This window comes from Ursus americanus, chromosome 2 (assembly GCF_024610735.1).
Source record: "Ursus americanus isolate L20-20 chromosome 2, mUrsAme1.1.p, whole genome shotgun sequence".
Taxonomy (NCBI): Eukaryota; Metazoa; Chordata; class Mammalia; order Carnivora; family Ursidae; genus Ursus; species Ursus americanus.
The window spans coordinates 93121488-93146354 of NC_142128.1; positions in this window are offsets into that span (position 1 = coordinate 93121488).

Here is a 24867-nt window from a genome sequence, read left to right on the forward strand (position 1 = left end):
TTAGTTTTGGACTAGAAAGTAAAATAATGGCTGGCAAGGGTAATGCAGTAGGTGAAGAAAGAGCAGCAGAAAATCTGAGGTCTTTTTGAATGAAATAGTAAATATTGTTGAGAGAAGGAATTGAGAGGATGGTCAGGACGTTCATTAAGATGGTTGGAATGTTAATCAAGGTTAAAGCTTAGGACTTCAAGATTTCAGAGGTAGAACATTTCCAAATGATGGTAAAGTTCAGTGTGTGACCTGAGGTGTCTTGGTTATTGAGTAGATGATGTCAAGGAACTCTGAGGCTAGGGCATTGGGTGTTCTGTCCCCTAAACACGGAAGTTACCCAAATAAGTATGATTTGGCAGTTGAAATGCAACCCTTGGATGTGCATAAATGATTGTCAACATGGTAGATGGCACTGTCTTGGAGAGGTAGAGGATGGTGTCACAAAATGGCATGAACTATGAACGAGAAAAGTATATAAACAGAGTTTGAAGGGAAATGCTCTGGAACAGTGATTCCCAAACATGACTATACTTAAGAATCACCTAGAGGGTTTGTTAAAATACACATTGCTGTGCCCTATCCCTAGAGTTTCTGTTTCGGGTCTGGCGTGGGGCCAAAAAACATGCGTTTCTAACAAGTTCCCAGGTTTGGGGACCACTCTTTCAGAACCACCACTCTGGAAGCACCTTATAAAGGGAATTTGATAGAGCTGAACTTTTCAGAGGTAGAGGAAGAACAATGTATCTCACAGGAGATACATCTCTGATTTCAATTAATCATAAAATCCAAGTAAGTGAGGAGACAGTGCAGCAGCAGCAATGCTATTTCAAGCTGCTGAGTAGAGTCTATGCTCTAATCCTCAGGATATGGTGATGGGAATATTTAAGACCCTAAATTGTTTTATTTCCTTCTCTGTGTTCAGTATTCAGTACTTTAGGTAGGCTGCAATAGGACCTATGGGTATAATAACTTTGGGTCAGTTGTAACAAATTGAACAATTTTTGATTAGCCTATCGTTATACGTCTATTATTCAAGCTCCAGCATAGGTATTGCAAACAAAACAAATAAAACATGGATTCTGCAGGCAGGTTGTGCTGATTCCAGTCCCCAAATGAGTAAGTGCTAAATTGAGTTTAATATCAGAGCAGAGAAACAAAAGTTTGAGACATCTTTTCTATAAAAGTAGCCTCTGGTGCTCCCATTGAATGCTTAATTTTAAAGTGTCACATGGCTAGGTCATGAGAAGCAAAATGCATGCCCTAAATAACTGAGATGCCTCTCAGACAGGATTATTTCTTTTTTATTCATCTGGATGCTGATAGCACTCTACCTGAAATTGTCACAGCAAGGTGGTTTTTCAAAGTTGGTAAACAGCATGTTTCTTTTTGAGACAACATTTTGAATCTGGTTTTCAAGGCCAGCCTATCAACCTAGCTAGAAAATGCTTCATCAGGTGTTAGTCCCACTTACCTAGGTTTTACCATGCATTTCACTGTGTATGTATATGAGGAGATGGAATAGTAGACAAAAGATACAATCAAGCCTCACACAAGTTGTACTGGCAAATTATTCCCATCTATGGAAACAAATGTTGATGAGTTCCTAATTTAAAAAAAAAAAAGGAATTGAGGAGGGAAGGAACTCTACTTTTCATAGCTCAGAATTTCCTAAGGATATGGTGATACAGTCTGAAGGAAATTCGGCAAGGGGAAGCTCTAGGGAAAATGCGTGGACTGTATGAAGAATAAAGAAAATCCTTTAAGGAAGTAACTGAAGATGTCTAGGTTATGAAGTCCTGCATTATTAGCAAAGGCTGAGATATAGAGCGCCGGGTGAACTTGGAACTCCGTCAGCCACCTGTATACTTTGTTCTTTTGAAACAGCAAATGGAGCTTAAAACCCTTGGCTTCTCATGGTGAAACTAGGGGTGCTCAGAGATATGGGGAATGTTCCAAAGTCTCTGCCTTTGTGTCTGGTCAGCTTGCAATCCCTTTACTTGAACAATGGGAAAGTGGAAGACAGAAACTCCTTGGGGATTTTTCCCCTGATTCAACAATGTTCAAGGGTGTTGGCCTTTGGAGACACAATCCCATGTGTAATACCAAGATTTTTGTTGATGTCTAGAGATGGCCAGGCTTGTTTGGAGAGTACCTGGAATTTAGATATCAACTAATCTATACAAAAATGTAGGTCCTTTAAAAATGTAAAAAACTGTTGAATTATCAATAGCTTTTTAATGATGCCTGCAAAGTATATTAATTGAAAAAACACTTTCATCTTTGTCATTTATAACATTACAAATCATTATTTTAATTATAAAAGCTCATTTTAACAGCTCTTTGAAATTTTGGTGAGCCTTACCACAGACAGATATGTTTAGATCTCTCTAATATGAGGTTATTTTTATCCAGACTATTTGACAGTTTCTTGTTGAATAAAAAATTATTTTCCTAGGAATTTATGAATTTATGTTATGGTGATGAGGTTACCTGAATGGGGTATTTACAACTGGTTTTAGAACTTGAGAAAATTAGGGGCACCTGGATGGCTCAGCTGTTAAGCGTCTGCCTTCAGCTCAGCACGTGATCCTGGCATTCTGGGATGGAGCCCCACGTCAGGCTCCTCTGCTGGGAGCCTGCTTCTTCCTCTCCCACTCCCCCTGCTTGCGTTCCCTCTCTCACTGGCTGTCTGTCAAATAAATAAAATAAAATCTTTAAAAAAAAAAAAACGAGAAAACTATATCAACAACTGGCTTGCTAAATTGAGATTATTAACTAATGATGTACTGTATGGTGACTAACATAACATAATAAAAAATTAAAAAAAAACAAATAAATAAATTGAGATTATTCTCTTTTTGGTCTTTTATTTTGTTGTATCCCTTTATAGCAAAACATTCTATGATTTTAAAAAAACCTATTTTGGGGGTGCCTGGGTGGCTCAGTTGGCTAAGCATCTGCCCTGGGCTCAGGTCATGATCCCAGAGTCTTGGGATCAAGCCCCACACCAAGCTCTCTGCTCAGAGGAGAGCCTGCTTCTCCCTCTCCCTCTGCCCTTCCCGTGCTTGCACTCTCTCTCTGTCAGATAAATAAATAAAATCTTTTTAAAAATTAAAAATGAAAAAGAAAGAAAGAAAGAAAGAAAGAAAGAAAGAAAGAAAGAAAGAAAGAAAGAAAGAAAGAAACCCTATTTTCCTTACTTTGTATGTTATCATATGTTATGGTTTCCTTTCAGTTCTGTTATTTCATTTGAAAAGGGCAATAATTTGTCTGTTTCTACCATTACTATTTAAGGGATGGCTGAGTTTTATTCATCTAGCTGGAAAAATGGTATTAGGTTTCCAGGCCTGGGAATAATCTTCACTGGACTGGGAGGTCTGCCCTCTGGCCTTGAGGCTCTGCCACTAGAGTCATCTTTCCTTTCTCAAGAAGTGTTTGTATTTGCAATTCTCAAGTGTATTTGCAGCTGAGTTGTTTTATCAGTGTGTTTCTGGAGTCTTTCATTTCACTCTCTTTCTATCCACTTCAGTCCAAGCTGGCTATGTTTCTGTGGGTATGAAATTTTCTGGAAACTTGTGGATCTCCTGTATATGTCATGGGGATTTACTCCATCACACAGAAGTCTGCATAGGTCATCCCTAGATACTTCATTTTTATTTTTGGCTTCTGCTGAGAGAGCTGAGGGGCTCCATGAGTCACACATCTACTCTCCTCAAAGAGCTCCCCCGTATGACTGAATACTGTGATGTTTGGTTCCTTTCAAGGCACTAGCAAAAAGTTGTCTAGCTCATTGAGAAAGGCACACCCTTGCCTTTCTCACAAGCGTATGTTTTCCTAACAGTGAATCTAATTTTATCATATTTTGCAGTCTGGATAGACTGAGAATTTCCCAAATTATCAAGTCTTGCTTCCTTTCCCGCTAACCATCTTCCCTAAGTTTATCTCTGTCATCACACATTTTAGTTATGAGAAGCCAGAAGAAAACAGGCTATGTCTTCAACACTACTTGGAAATCTCAGTTAAATCTTCAGGTTCATACCTTGCAAAGTCTGCTTTCCACAAAACAGCAGGACACAATCCAGCTAAGCTTTCTGTGATTATTTAAAAAGATCCCTCTTCTCTCCAGTTTTCAATTACATGGTCCACATTTTCATGCTGCTCTCACCAGCAGCACTTACCATATTCATAGTTCTACTAAAAGTCTGCTTGTGATGATTTATGGATTCTCTAAGACAATATGTGTTTTCTCTGCCACGCTCCTTACTTCTTTCTGAGTTCTCACTAGCAGAATCATTAACATCCATGTTTCTACTAACAGTCGGTTCAAAGCAACATAGGCTTTCTCTACTATACTTCTCAAAATTCTTCCATCCTCTGCCATTGCCCAATACCAAATACACGTCCATATTTTTAGGTATTTGTAACAGCAGGACCCCAGTCTCAGTATCGAAGTTTGTCTTAGTTTCCTACTACTGCTGTAACAAATTACCACAAACTTAGGGACTTAAAACAACACCAATTATTATTGTACTATTCTGTAGCTCGGAAATTTCATGGGCTAAAATCAAAGTGTAAGGCTGCTTTCTTTTGGACGCTATAAGGGAGAAGTTATTTCCTTGCATTTTCCAGTTTCTAGAGGTTGTCTGCATTCCTTGGCTCATGACTCCCTCCTCCATCTTTAAAGTGAACAGCTAGTATTTTCAAATCTCTCTCACTCTCAACTTCTGACTCTCTTATACAGTCCCTTGTGATTACACCGGAACTGTCAGGATAATATCCCCATCTCAATACTCTTACTTTAATCACCTCTGCAAAGTCACTTTTGTCACCTAACGTAACATATTCACAGGTTCTGGAGGGCCATTATTTTGCCTACCACAAGATGGGAGCTTGGATTATTTATTCGAGTCTTTTCTTCTTTTCTAATGTATTTATTTAGTGCTATAAATGCTTCTCTCAGCACTGCTTTAGTTGTGCCCTCCAAATTTCGATATGTTGTATTTTTGTTTTCACTCACTTTAGTGTATTTTTTAATTTCCTTTATTTCAGATTTCCTTTTTAACCCGGGGATTATTTGGAAATGTGATGTTTACTTAGCAAGTGTTTGAAGACTTTCCCATTACCTTTCTGTTATCAATTTCTAGTTTGCTTGCATTGTGATCAGAGAACATATTTTGTATGATTTCAGTACTTTTAAATGTGTTGAGATTGGTTTTCTGGTCCAAGATATGGTCTATCTTGACATATGTTTCTTGGGCACTTGTAATAAATTCTGCTATGTTGAGTGAATTGTTCTATAAATATCCATTATAACCTGTTAGTTAATGGAGTTGAGTTCTACACCTTGCTGATATTCTGCTTAGTTGTTACATACATTTTTGAAAGAGGGTTTTTGAAGTTTCCAACTTACAATTGTGGATTTGTCTATTTTTCCTTTCACTTCTATCAGTTTTTGCTTTACATATTTTGCTACACCTATTTTGTAGTCCTGTCGTTTGGTGCATATATATTTAGTGTTACTTACTGGTGGATTGACTCTTTCATTACATCCCCCTCTTTGTTGGTAATTTTCTTTGCTTACAAGTCTAATTTATCTGATTTAATATTGCTGCTCTTGCTTTCTTTTGATTTATGCATGCAAGTTATTATTTTTATCCTTCTACTTTCAACTTGATTATACCCATATATCTAAATTTCTTGTATTTGAGTTTCTTATGGACAGAAAATAGTTGGGCTATGATTTTTCATACATTCTGGCAATCTTTGATATATAATGGGTATATTTAGACCATTTATATTTAAAATAATTGTTTATGTTAAGGCTTAAAATTGACATTTGAATTTTTGTTTTCTGCTTTTCTATTTTTGACTTATCTGCTTTCTTTTTCCTGTCTTCCTATGGATTGCTTCAGAATTTTTTACATTTCAATTTTGATTATCTGTAGTTCTTTACTGTACATTTTGTATAGCTTTTCAGTACTTGCTCTAGGTATTATGTGATATACACATAATTTATCAAAGTTTGCCAGTGTAGTCATTTTACCAGTTCAAATGAAGTGTAGAATGCTTGTATTAGTCAGTTATCCAGAGAAATAGAATCGATGGGATATATAGATATAGATACATAAGAGAAGATTTATTATAGGAATTTGTTTATGCAGTTATGGAGTCTAAGAAGTTCTGTCACCTGCAAGCTGAAAAACCAGGAAAGCTGGTGACATAATTCAGTCTGAGTCTGAAGGCTGAGAGACAAGGGGACCACTGATGTAAGTCTCAGAATCCAAAGGCCCAAGAATCAGGAGTTCATATGTCCAAGGATAGGAAAAGCTTAAAGAAGAGAAAGAAATTGCCCTTCCTTTACCTTTTTCTTCTATTTGAGTCCTTGACAGATTGGATGATGCCTGACCACATTGGTGAATGTGGATCTTTTTGTTTAGTCTACGGAATCAACTGCTAATCTCTTTGAGAAATAGGCTCATAGACACACTCAGAAGTAATGTTTTACCAGCTATCTGGGCATACCCTAGCTCATCATGGAATTAACCATCACAGTTCTTATTTCCCTTTATGTTTTTTACCCTTCCTTTGTAGCATGATTATCTTAAATATTTCCTCCACATACATTCAGAACCAATTAGAAACAGTTACATTTTTAGTTTCAGTTATCAAACAAAATTTACAAAATTCAAAAGGAGAATTAATGTCTAATGTATTTACTCATATTTTTGTTCACTGTGTTATTTCTTCCTTCTTGATATTCCAAGATTCCTCTTTGTACTCTTTTATGCTTAAAAAACTCCACACAGTCTTCCTCTTTTTTTCCTTCTGAGGTTTATAAAATAATCTTTTTTTCCAGCCTTACTGAGGTATAATTGACAAATATATTTAAATATATATATGTAAATATACAGTATAATAATATACTACAGTATATTTAAAATGTACAACATGATGATTTGATGTACATATACATTGTGAAATGATTTCCTAGCCTTTTTTTTTTTTTTTAAAGATTTATTTATTTGACAGCCAGCGAGAGAGGGAACACAAGCAGGGGGAGTGGGAGAGGAAGAAGCAGGCTCATAGCAGAGGAGCCTGATGTGGGGCTCGATCCCATAATGCCGGGATCACGCCCTGAGCCGAAGGCAGACGCTTAACCGCTGTGCCACCCAGGTGCCCCTCTAGCCTTTTTTATACAGTAGATCTACTGAAAATAAATTCTCTTAATTTTCCTTCATCTGAGAATGTCTGATTACCTCTTCACTTCTAAAGGATATTTTCAGTGGATGTAGGATTCTGGGTTGATAGTTCTTTTCTGTCACCACCTGAAAAACATTTTACCACTGCCTTCTGGACCTACATGATTTCTGATGAGAAATTCATTGTCATTCAAATTGTTTTTCCCCTAAAGGTAAGGTGTTTCTTCTTGCTTTTAAGATTTTTTCTGTCTTCAATTTTCAGAAATTTGATGATGATGAGTCTTGATGTGGATTTTTGGGGGGATGATCTAGTGGGGATTTCCTTAATTTCTTGAATCTGTAATCCCTGAGTACCCTTTCTTCTTTTCTTCTGGAACTCTGATGACATGAGTGTTAGGTGTTTTGTTACAGTCTCACAGTTACCTAAGGCTTTGTTCGGGTTTCTTTTTTTTTTTTTTTTTTTGGTCTTTTTTTCAGATTTGGGTAATTTCTATTGTTCAGTATTCAAATTCACTGATTCTTTCCTCTGTTCCTTATTTTATGCTATTGAGCCCATCCACTGAGTTTTTTATTTTGGTTATTATATTCTTAAGTTCTAAAATTTCCATTTGGCTCTTCTACATATCATCTAATTATTTGTTGAGACTTTTATATTTTTCCTGCAACCTATTTTTTTCACATGTTTCAAGCATGTTTACAATTGCTTGCTGAAGCATTGTTATGATGTGTATTTTAATATCTGTTTTAGATAGTTCTAATAGTACTGAAATCTCTATGTTTGCATCTATTGATCTTTTTAATTTAGTTTGAGATCTTCCTGATTCTTGGTATGATAAATGATTTTTTATGAACATGGACATTTGAGTATTATAAGACTGTGAATCTTATTTAAATCTGGTGTAGTTGGCTTCCATTGACACTGATTTGACAGGGGAAGAAGAATATACCATCTCTTCACTGCCAGGGAAGGCTATAAGTCCTGGTTGCTCACGTGGCCTCTGTTAACACCCAAGCAGCCCAGTCTATCACATGGACCCTCCATCTCCCCAAAGAAAGAGAGATAATATGCACAATAAGACTCCTTGCATTTCCTCCCAAGGGAAAGAAGGCTTGCCTGAAACAATCCTTTTCTTTTACTGGTAACTTTCTTGCCCCCACCCTCCTTCTATAAAAACCTTCCATTTTGTATACCTCCTCAGAGCCTCCTCTACTTTTTAGATGGAATGCTGCTGATTCATGGATCATTTAATAAAGCCAATTAGATCCTTAAAATTTACTTAGTTGAATTTTTTAATTTAATAGGATTTTTTGTTTGTGCTCCTTAGCATTTCCAGGTTGTTGCCTTCTTCAGTTCCAACTCTAGGATATATAAGGCAGAGATACACCAGCAGAATAAGGAAATGAAGACATTAATGGTAATCAGGGATTCAATGCAGAAGAGAGGTGAAGGAAATCCCCATTGTAATGGAGAAGGGAGATCCCAGCGTTGCAGGTGTGCAGCAGGCCTAAAGAACATCCAGTCCAGATTTGAGCAGGCATTCAGAGGACTCCAAGAAAGAGATTTCCAAGAAGTTAAAACTAACAGAACATCTGATGGTTTAAAATTACTGGGATTTACATTTATGGTGGTGAATCTTAGAAAACTAAACAAATATACCAAAGAAAGACAATTATTAACTCTACAGAAAAGAGAAACTGAACAGTGTACCAAAAAAAAGACACATATTTAACTGTAGTTTTCTATATGGTATGGTATAAGAATATTTGATCTTTGTTCCAGGTTCCTGACACAGAGCACCCTTGGAGTTTCCTTAGTGATAGGATTGTCTTCTGTGATGCATAACAATCCCCTTTTAACCATACCTGAGTTTATACTAGTGAAATGACTATTAGTGTACTCCCAGATAGCTTCAGGATGTGAGCTGGCAGCCAGAGGATCCAACCTTGTGATTAGAAGGTTGGAATTTTTAGCTCCACCTCCCAACCTTCAAGGAGAAGAATGGGCTAGAGGTTGAGTTCAGTCACCAATAGCCGATGATTTAATAATTTCTACCTAGGTAATAAAATTTCCATAAAAATCCCTAAACAACAGAGTCCAGAGAGCTTTTGGGTTGATGAACACATTGAGGTGCTGGAAGGAAATGCAAGAGAGGGCATGCAAGTTCTGTGCCTTCCCTTTCCCTACCTATCTTGCCCAATGTGTGTCTTCCATTTGGCTCTGTTGTGTTATATCCTACATAATAAACGAGGAAGGCTAAGTAAAGCACCCTCCTAAGTTCAGTGAGTTAATCTAGCCAATATCAAAACTAAAAAAGGCATTGTGGGAACCCCTGGATTTATAGCTGAGCTGGACAGAAGTAGAGATAACCTGGGGACCTGATACTTGTGACGAATATCTGAGCTGAGGACAGTGCTGTGGTAATGAGCCCTTAAAACTGTGGAGTTCACCCTAACGCCAAGTGTTGGTGTCAGATTTGGCTGGTGTCAGAGAGGAGAAAACACCACAGACATGGCTTAGCTTTGAAGAGTGTCTACATAATTGTAGTAATGTAAATTAAATATTCATCTTATCAAAATTACAATATAATTATAATATAAATTGAAAGGGAAAGTGTGTGTGTGTGTGTGTATGTGTGTGTATTGGAGTGGAAGGGCAGTAAAAGAGCACTAAATTCTCATCTCCCATAGTGGAAAGTGAATAAATAATGCCTGAAACTGAAACAAATCATGACATTGCCATATATTGCTATTTAGAAATATGAAGGTAAATGCAACAAAAAGAGCCTGTGGGATATAGGGATGGTGTTAGATACAGGAGGGGTAGCAGAACCTACTTTATTTTATGAAAAGTCTTCTATGTACATGTGTAACTTTGAGTAACACAAAAACAAATTTATTTTTGAAAACTTAACTACAGAAGATCACTCCAGAGATAGGTAGAAGAAATTGAAGTCCTGGCTGACAATAGGCAGAGGAGTAGTTAAAAGCCTACAGTCAGAAGTTCAGGAAAACAGATAATCAGTACTGAATGAATGCAGTTTTAGTGGGAACAGAGGAAAGAGGTCAAATACAACGTGGTCACAAATCAGGGAAGAAATAAAAGCAAGAGAAGAACATGTAATAACTGCAACATTTTTGTCTTTTATAACTGTATATATGCCATTCTTAAAGGAAATGTAGAAGAAAGAGCAATTAAACAGGAAGATACTGAGGTCAGTTTTGGACATAACGGACATGAGAGGCTGAGTTCTAAAGCCCGAAAGAGAGATTATAGCCATGGATCTATATTTGCCAAGGAGCAGAGTATCAGTGGTAAGTCACTGAAGCCAGGCTTGACAAAAAAGATTGGTCAGAGTAAGAAAGTCAACAACTCAACCCTGGAGAATGCCAGCATTCAAGAAGAAGGGAGAAGAGGCATTGCAAAGGAGAACAAACAGAGACAAAGAGAGATGCAGGTACCAAAATACAGTGGTGTATCCCACACCAGGAGAAAGAAGTGTGTCAAACTGAAAGGAATCAATGTCAGTGTGAGTTGTGAGGAAGTGAGTAGAACAGACTTTAAAAGGTCCACTATATTTGGCAGGAGTGGTTTAAAAATAACGGGAAGTCAAGAGTAGAACATTCTGTTAAAGAGAATGAGTGTGAAGGAAAGGCAGGAAATAGGGCAGAACCTACATGGGAAAAGAGTCAAAGGAGGGCTGTTTGTGTTCATGTAATCTGTATTTTTCTCTGATTACAAAAGTAAAATATGCTTTATAAAGAAATTTTGGAAATAAGTGAAGAAATCATATTTTGGTATATTTATATATTTAGTGGAGACTAAACATAGTGTAAGAAAGGTCACTAACATCCCATGTGTATTAGCCACATACCTCCCAAAAGATAAAGATCAAAGACAAAGACCCTCCTGCTTTAGAACCAAAGAAAGGGTATCACAGATGATAAGCTTTTAGTACCGCTGCTTCATTCTTTGTTTCACCACACCCAATACATAGAACCCTTCCTTTTTTTTTTTTTTTTTTTTTTTAAGATTTTATTTATTTATGTGACAGAGAGACAGCCAGCGAGAGAGGGAACACAGCAGGGGAGTGGGAGAGGAAGAAGCAGGCTCACAGTGGAGGAGCCCGATGTGGGACTCGATCCCGGCACGCCGGGATCACACCCTGAGCCGAAGGCAGATGCTTTAACGACTGCGCTACCCAGGAGCCCCAGAACCCTTCCTTTTTTAAAAAGCCTGTAATCAATTTGAGATTGGCTCAGGCAGATGGTAAGAGTAGACATTTGTTCATCTGTCCCCCCCATCCCATTTTTCTCAAAATACATCCTCATTATTTTTGGAGAATGGGCCCTCCCCATTCTTAGTCATGGTGTTCGGCTAGGATTGACCCTAGCCCAGCTCCAGAAGTGGAAGCTAAGCCAATCAGCATATCATTTTTTTTTTAAGATTTTATTTATTTATTTTAGAGATAGAGAGCAAATAGGGTGAAGAGCAGAGGGAGAGGGACAAGCAGAGCCCAATGAGGGGCTTGATCTCATGACCCTGAAATCATGACCTGAGCTAAAACCAAGAGTTGGACAGTTAACTGACTGATCCACCCAGGCATGCCAGCCTATTATTTTTTTAAGCCAAGGAATTAATTCAGAATTCTTAAGGTAGCTACCAAAACAGGTTCTCCTTTGTCCTCTGGATGTATTGTACAAAGATGGGAGATTTACACCACTATGGATATGCTGGGTAGGGAATGGCTCTGAGGTCTGAGAATAAAGCTAACTGTCACAGAAAACAGAACAGAAAAATAGAAAGAAACAAAGTCTACAGAGATATAATGTGAGCTACTGTATTGACAGCCAGAGGCAGATTCAGGAAAAAAAAAAATAGAGAGACAGAGAGAGAGAAACAAAAGAAGGAGGAAGAGGAAGAGGAAGAGGAAGAGGAGGAGGAGGAGGAGGAGAAGAAGAAAGAAAGAAAGAAAGAAAGAAAGAAAGAAAGAAAGAAAGAAAGAAAGAAAGAAAGAAGAAAAAGAGAGAGAGAACTGGGGAAGAATGGGAGTCATAAAAGCCAAAGGACTTTCAAGAAAATAATGGTCATTAGTATGAAGATTGAAAATAGAACCCTGGATTTGGCAATCAGCAGAATATTAGTTATCAACAGCAATCTCAGCAGAATAGTAGAGTAGAAATCAGATCAATAAGGTTCAGTAAACAGAAACAACTATTGGAAACTACTGATACAAGACGTTTAGTGAAAGAATGGCAGTGTTGTATATTGAAAGGCAGGTCATTCCGAGGTAGAGATTCTTTTTAGGGAGGGACAGAAGTTGAGAAGCTGACAGGTGGAAAGGAAAAATCCAGTGGAGATGAATAGATCAAAGACACAGGAGGCGATGGGGTTTGATGAATGCCCAAGACCTCAGCAGAGAAGGGAGGGATGGAATATAGTCCCATGTGAGAGTTCAGCCTTGGAGAAAATAACACCTTTTCCTGAGAGAGGAGAGAGGGACTCTGTAGGTAAGTTTGGAGGTGGAAAAAAAGCTGAGGGAGCCCTGACATTTTCCTCCAAATGTCCCCTAATACTGACTCATAGTAGATGCTAAAAACACCAAATTGAATTTCTGAGTTAAGAGTTTCTAAAATATCTCTTTAAAATAATGGTATGTTAACTTTATTAATATTCTTTTGAAAGCTGGCATTGATCTCAGAAATCTTATATTGGAATAGAACAAATGTACTTATCTATTTTTGGTAAATCATTACATAATTATTTTGATGTCTTCTCTTATACTATGTAAACACTAATATTTTATCAAAAAAATGTAAACTGAATTATTACAAATGTATCACCTTCAACCGTACCTAGCAGTTACTCTTAGTTTCCCAGTAATTTAGAAAAAGGGTTTTTAAAATTCATACATTTTGCATTTCAGTGGTTTGCCAAAATAACCTACCAAGTATGCCACTTTATAGAAAAAGAAAAAAAAGATCATATATGTTGGTCGAATTACACCTGAAACAACATCAAATTCCAGGTTTTCACAATAATTACATTTCTTTCATCAAAGTATCTTAATAAGACTAGAAGTAACTTTTTTTTTTTTTTTAGAAATAACTTTATATTTGTAGCTGGTCAAAAACATAATGGTGAAACTGAAAACTTTGTAGGAACAGTTTTTGATCTTCTCAAGCAAAGTTAGTAAGTTCTGTCTATAAAGGGGCAGGCAGTAAATATTTCAGTCTTGAGAGGCAGTGGGCAGGCCATAGAGTTTCTGTGGCAACCACTTATCCCTGCTATCCGAAATAGCCATAAACAATACTAAATGAGTGGGCAGGGCTGTGTTTCAATAAATATTTATACAACAGGCAGTGGGCCAGACCAACCCTCTTCTAAATAAGAACATTTTCCACAATCACTTTGCTTTTTTTTACGCTGATGCAACCTTAGATTTAAACGAAATTAGCTTAGATGTACAAACTGAAGAGCTAAACTTTGACTTTATTTCATAATTTACTGTGCAATCACTGATTCTTTTGGAACAAGCTCTATGGTAACTGAATCATTGTATAATCATTTATAAAAGAAAATTTAGACCAAGTTTCTTTATTGTAATACTAGGAATTGTAGCTGTGACAACAAATTGTGTTTCCTTAGTTTGATATAGACAAGATGTCAGATTTCCTACTTTAAATATAGCTTACTACATTGGATTTTTAAAGTTTTAAGTGGCTTTGCATTTTTTAAAGTATATTTTTCAATATTTGGCTATAAGTACACTTTGCTTATATACTTATTTTGGTACTAAAATAAAATATCATGATTAGTAATTTCAAAATTAAAATTACCAAGTCCCCATAGAAATTTAATCAATTGTGGCAATTCATCAGACTGATGCAATTGCTAGGACTCTTTTTCTTTTTAAGTTTCATTCTTGGGTATAGTAAAAAGAAAATCACAGGGCCAAAATGGAGCCTTTTAGGCCAAGACACTAAACAGGGGCTTAATACCCTAACCTAACAGCAGTTTCAACCTACTTTAAGATGTAAGCAAACACCAATGAGGTCATCTGTCTCCCGAGTCCTCTCCACCCAGAAAGATGAAGTAATCTGTGTGATAAGACCCTCTCCTCTTTTCCCCTAAAACAAAGTGATGATGCCTGAAACAATTCTTTCTTTTACTAACTCACTTCTTGCCTCACTCTCCTTCCTCAGTAAAAACCTTGCATTTTGTACACCTCCTCAGAGTTTCCTTCTACTTGCTAGATGGGATGCTGCCCCAGGAATGAATCGCTTAATAAAGCCAGCTAGATCTTCAAATTTACGCGGCTGAATTTTTGGTCTTTAACAGGTACATTGACTGGAAAAGCACTACGTTGTACATAGCAATAGACATGAAGTCAGGAGTGGGGCACATGGTGTTTCTGAAAGCTGTTTAAGTATTCAGGTGGTCTCCTTAAGAGGAGTGCAAAGTTACTTGGAGGAAGAAAATATTTTCGTTTGAAGAAATATTTTAAGAAGTCATTACTTCTGTAACTGTAGACCCCATTGTTAGTCTAAAAGAGAAAGACTATTCAAAGGGAGACTAAATTTCTCTGTTTAATAGAGAAATGGAATTTCGGCATTCTCTCCCAGTGAGGCTCTGGGAAAAGGGGACTAAAAGGAGGCCTGAGGAAAAGGTGGGTAGACAGACCAGAGAGAAACTGTTCTCAGGTCACCTGAGGCCTAAGCCTGAAAATGATGAAGTGAGAAATTTGCTGTGCTGTGGATTGTCAAGGAACATTAAGAAAAGAAAATATGTGGGATGCCTGGGTGGCACAGTCAGTTAAGCGTCTGCCTTTGGCTCAGGTCATGAGCCCAGAGTCCTGGGATCCAGTCCCCCACTGGGCTCCTTGCTCGATGGGGAGCCTGCTTCTCCCTCTGCCTGCGCTTCCCCTGCTTGTATGCTCTTACGCTCTCTCTCTCTCTGTTTCTCTGACAAATAAATAAATAAAATATTTTAAAAAAGAAAAGATGTAATACTGAAATGTATCTTGCTTCTACATTGTGTTGTAATCTCACTGTGATGTTCCTGAACATACAATACAGGTCAATTAAACACACTGACCTTTGGGCAGTAAAGGGGATGGATCCATGTCCATGGGATGTGGCCAACAAAGGCAAAATAAATGTAGATAAAATTAAATTTCCTTGTAATTTGCAGCCCATTGACAAATACTTGAGGCTGGTGGAATATAATATTCCTCCAGGACCTCCCAATCTTAATGTCAGTGCTCTGTTAGAGGCAAAAACAGCCTTAGCTTGACAATAGCCAGGCCTTCAGGATCCTGCAAGTCTTTAACAAATGAAAATCCTTTTGGAAACATCCTTTGTCTTTACCTCCCCCAACTCCAAAGTATATAATCAATTGCTCCTCACCATCCTAGGGCAGCTCTTTCTGCCCAAGTGTCCTGTCCCCCTGCTATACTAAAACACCCTTTGCACAGAAAACATCTCAAGAATTCTTTCTTGACCATTTGCTCACAAACCCGACTTCAAATCACATCATTTTGGCGCCTGAACATGTGGCCTGAGTCTTCTCATCTGGGCTCCGAGCCTTGAGCCTCGGTGCAAACTTCATGAGCATTTCCTCTTTTCTTCCTTTACTCTCATCTCTGGGGCTTTTCCTGGAGTACGGGCTTATTGGAACACTTTCCTGTTGATTACTCAGGCTGCAATCCTCTAGCCTGTGGCTACTCGACACGGAGGAGAAAGCCTGCCTCGTGGCTGGAAGTTAGAACCATGGCCAGAATGGTAATAAGACCCAGAAACTGGATGCCCTCCTTTTATTCCTGTCCTTATACAAAGTTGTCTGTCCTGGGCACCGGACAGCCACCTAAGTTGCTAGCACGGCTGCAGATCTCAAGACTCCTGCATGAGGTTTCCTCCTCATTGGTCTAAAGTGATCTTCACATCTCTGGTCTAGCCGCTTCTGGCTGAGGGACCTCCACTGGGAGCTGGCCAAAACCAGTACATGATTGAATTAAAACCCAACCAGGGATCATTTCGGCTGTAAGAACTACATGTGTGAGAATGTTGCTTAGATCATGATGGATTTGTCTTTACTGTTTTCCATCAATGCCCCCTACTGACTACTTAAATTACAAAATTGGGTAATTTCTCCTTGTAAAACTTTTCTACTGTTCTCCATGGGTTAAAAACAGTGGGTTCTTCACAGCAAGGCAAGCCACGGTATCTTGGTCCATATGCTGGCATCCACTGCAGTCTAGAATGTGATGGGGAAACAGCAGGAGGCCCTTCTGGTAGGGCCTTTATGGTAGGGTGGTGATCATAACAATTTCGTTGGAGGGACACTTCAGGTCACTTTGACACCAGGAACCTCTGACATATTCTGCAAGGGATGTCACCGGGGAGTCAGGAGGGATTTTCTTAGTAGTGAAACTTCTCTCTTCTTCAGTTCCCAAGGACTCTCCATTGGGATGCCTTTTAACCCACTGAAAACAATTCAGATTGCAAGATTTAAGGGAAAAAACCCTGATCTTTTGTAACATTGCATGGCCTCAGTACTCCTGAAGAGATGAGGAAAAATGGCCCATTAATGGGACACTGAACTTCAGGATGATCTATCAGATCTCTCCTGCAGGGAACAGGGCAAATGGATGGATATACCCCATGTCCACCCCTGCATGGCCCTAAATCAGCACCCTGACCTAAGGGCCTCTTGCAGAACGTGTTTGGCTAGGAAACCCCCTCCTGATATACTGGATGGTGATCATCTAAACTGGCTTCCGAATAAACCCAGGTTGCTGAAGGAAACTCAGGCCATCCCTGAGGAGAAAGGGTCGCTGACTCTCTCTCTCTCACTGTTCCTCCTAATAGTCCCAGGTTATTCCAACTGTATGTGGGGGCTTCTCCCTCATTCATTTCCCAGATTGATGACTATGATAATTGAAGCCAACTGCGTCTGGTTAGTCTTCTTCAGGACAGGGACTTTAAGGAATATTCCCAAGCAGCCGCTGAAACTCCTTTTGTTTTGGGTAAGTTCCCTGTCTTCTCTGGCCCACCATGGACTGCCTAATTCCATTTATTGATGGAAAAAGCATGTGTCTTTTCATCTGTTCAAGCTGAGCTGATGAGCTTCTGTCTTTATCCACCTCTGGCCCTCCTGGGGGCACCTACCTCTTCTGCCTTCCCCTTCCCCTCCTCCTGTTTCTGCACCACTTTGGGTGCAGGCTGCATGACTGGCTCCTATACCATCCTCCAGCACAACTGGCTCCTCCTCCCCTCCCTATTCTAGAGTGAAGAGCACCTCCTTGGACTTCCACCGTCCACTTCAGATTTCCCCACCAGTGTCCTAAGTAAAAATTGACCATGAGAAATAAATTGACTGACTTTTAAATGGACTGAAGTGGAACATATTCAGTATTTTAACTAATTTAAGCTTGTTGAATTAGTTGAAATAGATGTGTCTTTAGAGTTATCAGCATTAAATATGAAACTTTTATTCACCAAGGTTTACTAACAGTCAAAGAAGCTCACATTATCTCTGTTGCAATTTGTCAGCAAAAAGATGATTTAAAATGTGTTACGATAACTTTCAAAGGCTGTGGTAACCTAGAACTTTAAAGTTTTGCTTGGATGATACATAGGATTGAATTCATTGGACACTGAAGTCTTTTCCAAGTAAGCACTGATAACTGAATCAATAGGTCTGCGCTTTTGACTTCTTATTACGGAGAAGTTGAGGACACTTGGGTCTGATGGCAAACATGCTTTATGCTTTACTTAAAAATTGTACTATGGAAGAACATGTTTTTTTTAAGAGTATGATATGTCATAAATGAGCCATGCAAAGAATTCTGTTGTGATAGTTCACAATCTGTGATGTGGTCAGCGATGTAGTTTTGAATCTGGAGCCAACGGCCAAGAAAGAATTCTTGAGACAACTTTGGTGCAAAAAGGTGCTTTTGGTTTAGCAGAGGGACAGGACCCATGGGCGGAAAGAGCAGCACTGGGGTTGTGAGGAGCAAGTGATGATAACCATGGGGTTGGGGAGGTAAGGAAAAAGGGAGGTGTCCAAAAGGACTTTCATGTGCTAAAGAAGACCCTCAGGGTACTGGTGGTCTTGCTATTATCAGGCTAAGTATGTTTTTCCCTCTAGCAAAGCATTTATCTTAAGATAGTTGGAAGTTTCCTGGAGGAGTGCCACAGGGATTCTACCCAGGAGTGTGGGGGGGAGGGATGGTTGTGAGGTGTCAGCTTGCCTTTGTTCTCAGCTACACTTCTCCCTCCTCAATCAGGACTGAGGTTGAAATGAATGGATTTGAAAAGGGCACTAATAGAAGCTTGAAATTCTGCTTTTCTCTCTGTTCAAAAGACAAAGTTTTCTTGGATTGTTGATCTGCTCTTGATAAGAAAATGCAAACAAAAATTCAGTAAAGTGGCAGGATATAAAATCAATGCACAGAAATCAGTTGCATTTCTATACACCAACGAGACAGAAGAAAGAGAAATTAAGGAGTCAATCCCATTTACAAGTGCACCCAAAACAATAAGATACTCAGGAATAAATCTAACCAAAGAGGCAAAGGATCTGTACTCAGAAAACTACAGAATACTCATGAAAAACTAAGGAAGTCACGAATGATGAGGGAACAGAAGGCAGGCAGAGAACAAAGCAGAAACTGACACCCTGCAGCCCCCCCCCCCCCCATGGGATGTATGTGACATTCCTCAGGCACTCCTGGCTGCCCTGAAGGAAAAAGAAACAATTAACCGATAGAGACACAATCCTGAAAGACTTGAGTCTCCCTCAGTATACAAATGTCTTAGCAGTCTACAAGAACAAAGCATTTCTATCAGTAACCTAGCTTCCGGAAGGAAATGTAAATACAATTGAATACCTTTGTAACCTGTAGCCCATAGACAGATACTTGAAGCAGGCAGAGTGTAATGTTCCTCCAGGAAGTTCCCAACTATCTTCATGTTAATGCCTTACTAGAGGGGAAAACAACCTTAACTTGACAATGGCAAGGCCTCTGGTATCCTGTGAGTCTTCTTTAACATATGAAAATCTTTTTGAAACCTCCCTTTTCCTTTACCTCCCCCAACCCCATAGTATATAATCAGCCACTCCTCACAACCTGGGGCAACAGCTCTTTTCTGCTCCAGGTCCTGTCCCTGCGCTTTAATAAACCGATAAAAAGCTTCTGCACAGCCAAGGAAACAGTCAAAAAAACTAAGAGGCAGCCCATGGAATGGGAGAATATATTTGCAAATGACACTACAGATAAAAGTCTGGTATCCAAGATCTACAAAGAACTTCTCAAACTCAATACATGAGAAACAAATAAATCAAAAAATGGGCAGAAGATATGAACACTTTTCCAATGAAGACATACAAATGGCTAACAGACACATGAAAAAATGTTCAAAATCATTAGCCATCAGGGAAATTCAAATCAAAACCACACTGAGATACCACCTTAAGCCAGTTAGAATGGCAAAAATTGACAAGGCAAGAAACAATTGCTGGAGAGGATGTGGAGAAAGGGGATCCCTCCTACATTGTTGGTGGGAATGCAAGCTGGTACAGCCACTCTGGAAAACAGTGTGGAGGTCCCTTAAAAAGTTAAAAATTGAGCTACCCTATGACTCAGCCATTGCACTACTGGGTATTTACCCCAAAGATACAGACGTAGTGAAGAGAAGGGCCATATGCACCCCAGTGTTCGTAGCAGCATTGTCCACAATAGCTAAATCGTGGAAGGAGCCGAGATGGCCTTTAACAGATGACTGGATTAAGAAGATGTGGTCCATATATACAATGGAATATTACTCAGCTATCAGAAAGAACAAATTCTCAACATTTGCTGCACCATGGACGGCACTGGAGGAGATAATGCTAAGTGAAATAAGTCAAGCAGAGAAAGACAAATATCATATGATTTCTCTCATCTATGGAACATAAGAAATAGGATGATCGGTAGGGAAAGAAAGGGATAAAGAAAGGGGAGGTAATCAGAAGGTGGAATGAAGCATGAGGGACTATGGACTATGAGAAACAAACTGAGGGCCTCAGAGGGGAGGGGGGTGGGGGAATGGGATAGACCAGTGATGGGTAGTAAGGAGGGCACGTATTGCATGGTGCACTGGGTGTTATACGCAACTAATGAATCATTGAACTTTACATCGGAAACCGGGGATGTGCTGTATGGTGACTAACATAATATAATAAAAAATCACTAAAAAAAAATAATAAACCACCATTTTGCACCAAAGATGTCTCAAGAATTCTTTCTGGGTCATTGGCTCCGGACTCCACTCCACTGAACCTCACCTATATTCCACAACCTCATCAACAAAGAAATGGAAAAACATTCCATGCTCATGGATTAGAAGAACAAATGTTGTTAAAATGTCTACGCTACCTAGAGCAATCTAAACATTCAATGCAATACCTATCAAAATACCATCAATTTTTTTCACAGAAATGGAACAAATAATCCTAAAATTGTATGGAAACAGAAAAGACCCCGAATAGCCAAGGGAATTGAAAAAGAAAACCAAAGTTGGTGGCATCACAATTCCGGGCTTCAAGCTGTCTTACAAAGCTGTAATCATCAAGACATATGGTACTGGCACAAAAACAGACACACAGATCAATGGAACAGAAGAGAGAACCCAGAAATGGACCTTCAACTCGATCATCAACTAAACTTCAACAAAGCAGGTAAGAATATCCAATGGAAAAAGGTCTTTCCAACAAATGGTGTTGGGAAAATTGGACAGCCATATGCAGAAGAATGAAACTGGACCATTTCCTTACACCATACATAAAAATAGACTCAAAATGGTTGAAAGACCTAAATGTGAGACAGAAATCCATCAAAATCCTTGAGGCGAATACAGGCAGCAACTTCTTCGACCTCGGATGCAACACATCCCTAGACACATCACCAAAGGCAAGGGAAACAATGGCAAAAATGAACTATTGGGACTTCATCAAGATAAAAAGCTTTTGCACAGCAAAGGAAACAGTCAACAAAACCAAAAGACAACCAACGCAATGGGCCAATGCAATGGGAGAAAATATTTACAAATGTCTTATCAGATAAAGGGCTAGTATCCAAAATCTATAAAGAACTTATCAAACTCAACACCCAAAGAACAAATAATCCAATCAAGAAATGAGCAGAAGACATGAACAGACATTTCTGCAAAGACATCCAAATGGCCAACAGACAAACGAAAAAGTGCTCAACATCACTTGATATCAGGGAAATACAAATCAAAAACCACAATGAGATACCACCTCACACCAGTCAGAATGGCTAAAATTACTAAGTCAGGAAACGACAGATGCTGGAAAGGATAAAGAGAAAGGGGAAACCTCCTACATTGTCGGTGGGAAGGCAAGCTGGTTTGGCTACTCTGGAAAACTGTATGGAGTTTCCTCAAAAAGTTAAAAATTGCAACCCAGCAATTGCACTACTGGGTATTTACCACAACGATACAAAGGTAGTGATTCAAGGGGGCACCTGCACCCCAATGTTTATAGCAGCAATGTCCACAATAGCCAAACTACGGAAAGGGCCCAGAGGTCCTTCAACAGATGAATGAATAAAGAAGATGTGGTGTGTATATATATATATATATATATATATATATATATATATATATATATATATATACAATGGAATATTATGCAGCCATCAAAAAATGAAATCTTGCCATTTGCAATGACATGGATGGAACTAGAGGGTATTACGCTAAATGAAATAAGTCAAACAGAGAAAGACAGTTATATAATCTCACTGATATGTGGAATTTAAGAACAAGGCAGAGGATCATAGAGGAAGAGAGGAAAAAATTGAACAAAATGAAACCGAAGAGGAATACAAACCATAAGAACTCTTAATCTCAGGAAACAAACTGAGGGTTGTTAGAAGGGAGGCGGGATGGGGGAATGGGGTAGCTGTGTGATGGACATTGGGGAGGGTATGTGTTGTGAGCGCTGTGTATTGTGTAAGACTGATGGACCACAGACCTGTACCCCTGAAAAAAAAATAATACATTATATGTTTAAAAAAAAAGTATATAGCAAAATTCAAATATGTGATTAAAAATTCTTATCCAAAAAAAAAAAAGAAAGAAGGAAAAAAGAAAATGCAAAGGGTTTTTTTTTCTCTTTTGTCTGACCAGAGAACCAAACTTTTGTTTTTATCAGATCTCTGATTACTTAGCTAAAACTTCTAAATATTAAAGGAGCTAAGTTTTGCTGACAACTACATATTTATCTTTGGATTCTCTTACTGCCACCTTGATTAAATAAGTAATTAAGTCTTAAGTTTTTTAGTGATCTATAATCCTATTTAGGCATGTGAGTTATAATTTTCTCACATGTTTTTTTTTTTTAAACAAACTCCTGGGGGTTTAAATTGTAAATGAAGTCTCTGACTAATTAGGTCTTTTTATTTGGTATGTTAAGTGACTCTGGAGGCATTGCTAAACAAATAATAAGCCTTAGGTTATGTTTGGGTAAATGCTATAACTATTCTAGAGATTATATGCAATTCCTAAGGTTTGGGGGATTTTTGTTTGTTTGTTTTTTGGTTTTTTTCTTTTTTTTTTCAATTCCTAAGGTTTTAATAAGTTTTAGTATGAAGCCATCACTTGACATTCTGATTACTGAAGTGCTTGTGTGTCACAGAAATAACCAGTTTGCCAGCTATATTGTAACCTCTCATCAGATATTTAGCCATGTCCTTTTTTGAGTCTTTTGTCATTTACAGCTATTGTTCTTAAACTCTTGTGACACGTGTTTCATCTTCAAGGAGATTCATAAAAAAAGCTCTTTTTTTTTTCTTTATTGGGGCACCTAGGTGGCACAGTTGGCTGAGTAAAATACAAGTCAACGTGGGGCTTAAACTCACAATCCTGAGATCAAGACCTGAGCTGAGATCAAGAGTCAGACACTCAGCAGACTGAGCCACGCAGTTATCCCTGTTTCATGAAACTTTTGGATCAGTGTGTGTGTGTGTGTGTGTGTGTGTTTACCACACTATAATGTGACGTGCATGTCTTAGCCATAGCTTATGGTTCAAAAAGTTTGAAAAGCGCTGCCTTAGGTGATCTCACCCACTGTCACGGTTTTAAATAACACCTCTATGCTAATGATGCACAAATACAAATTTACATGTTCAATGGAGATTAAATGCTAAACTCCAGACTCACTCTGTAGTCACTTACCTGGTATCGCAATTTGGACGTCTATCCAGTGTTGCAAACCAGTGTGACCAAACCTAGAACCCCACGTGTGTGCCCAGCCTGCTTCTCTCACAGTCTCCCCCTTCCCAGAATAGAGCAATTGTATTTTTCTTGTTCCTCGGCCCCAAAATCTTAGTCATCCTTAACTTCTCCCTTATATCATGCATTCAATGTATCATCAAATTCTGTCCTCTCAAACTTTTACATGGATCAGGAATCTTGCTGTTTCTCACCTCCACCCTGGCCCAGCTGCACGCTGATATATCTTGCCATGTTATTATAACAGCCTCCTTCTTCCCTTGTCTTTCTCTAGTCTATTTTCAAAAGATCAACCAAAGTGACCCCATAAAATGTAAATCAGAGCATATCCCTTCTCTAACGTAGAACCCCTATGGTTTCTCAATCTCATAAAGTCCCAACGTCCTTACAAGGACATATCCTACCATTCCACTCAGACCTTAAAAATACTACTCTCTTTGTCTTCAACCCTCAGGTATTGTCTCATTGCAGTTACCTCAGGGCCTTGACACATGTTATTCAATTAACCTCAAAGGTTCTTAAGCCAAATACCTATATGGCCTATATGCTATCACTGTATTCAGGCCTCTATTTAAGTATCACCTCCGAGGGAGCCCCCCCCAACTCATTATCCCTGTTTTCTTTATTTTTCTCCATAACACATAAAACTGTGCGTATCAGAGGACTTTGATTGTTCAGACTTGTATTTACTCATATAAGGAGAAAACAATAGATGTGAATGAGCTACAATTTCTAGGACATCACAGATGCTCTACATATAGTAGGACTTAGAAAAGAGAAAATGAATATGAGGACAACAGTGAGAGAAGTAATCTCAAAAATCTGACAAAACTGGCTAATAAAACTTACAATGAGAAAATGAATTAAAGTTGGAAAATAAAGTCTGAACCTGCAAACAAAATAAATGTAACAAAAATAGTTACAAGATAAGGATTAAACTTGATAGTTAATAAGTAAACTTAATAAATTGATTTAAAAAATTAAAATGTCTTTTAAATAAATTAGAGGCTACAATGGAATGAAATAGACTTAAAATGTAAAAGGAGGAGATATAAAAGATGAAGATTAAAAATACTCCATTTTCCATTGAAGAGGTAAGATATTCAAGAGGTGGGGGGAAAAACTGACTTACAAATCAACCAAAATGGAAGACTAACAAAGAAATTATATTAAAAAAAAAAGTTAGAGAAAAAATTGAGAAGTAAATCTAGATGAAGGAGGAAGAGGGCACCAGCTGGAGCTGTTTTCTGGGAGGGTCCAAGGAAAATTCCTTTGAGCTTGTCTTCAAGCAATGAGGGTGAAGGGCTGCATTCTCCCTTTGATGTATTCCTTACTCTGATAATTCCTAACCACCCTCAAATGAATGAATAAACCAATTCCA